The sequence below is a fragment of the Myotis lucifugus genome, unplaced genomic scaffold (assembly GCF_000147115.1).
Source record: "Myotis lucifugus unplaced genomic scaffold, Myoluc2.0 scaffold_217, whole genome shotgun sequence".
NCBI classification, from domain to species: domain Eukaryota; kingdom Metazoa; phylum Chordata; class Mammalia; order Chiroptera; family Vespertilionidae; genus Myotis; species Myotis lucifugus.
The window spans coordinates 847,448-847,857 of record NW_005871265.1 but is presented as its reverse complement, the minus strand read 5'-3'; positions in this window follow the sequence as shown (position 1 = coordinate 847,857).

Below are 410 nucleotides of genomic sequence, written 5' to 3'. Positions count from 1 at the left end.
GAGGGGGCCCAGAAGAGGGGGAAGAGTTGTCCCTGTACTCAAGGAGTGGAGATTTGGCCTGTCGAAAAGTCAGGTGAATTTAGCCACTGGATACTCAGGACTTGCAGCTGAGAAATCCTAGACTTGAAGAGTTACAGAGAAGCCCAGACCCAGGGACACCATGAGGAGGCAGCTGTGCGGGGGCCTGGGCCCACCTTAATTTCATACAGATAATTCCATGCAGGTTTCATATATATACTAGAGGCCTGGTGGGTGCACAGATTTGTGTGCTGGTGGGGTCCCTCAGCCTGGCCTGGGCCTTCTCATAATCCAAGAGCCCTCAGGGGATGTAGTAGTGAGAGAAGCGGCAGGCAGCCAGGGAGGAGCCTGGGCCAGGCACTGAGCCACTCCCGCTCAGCCCAGCCCCACTG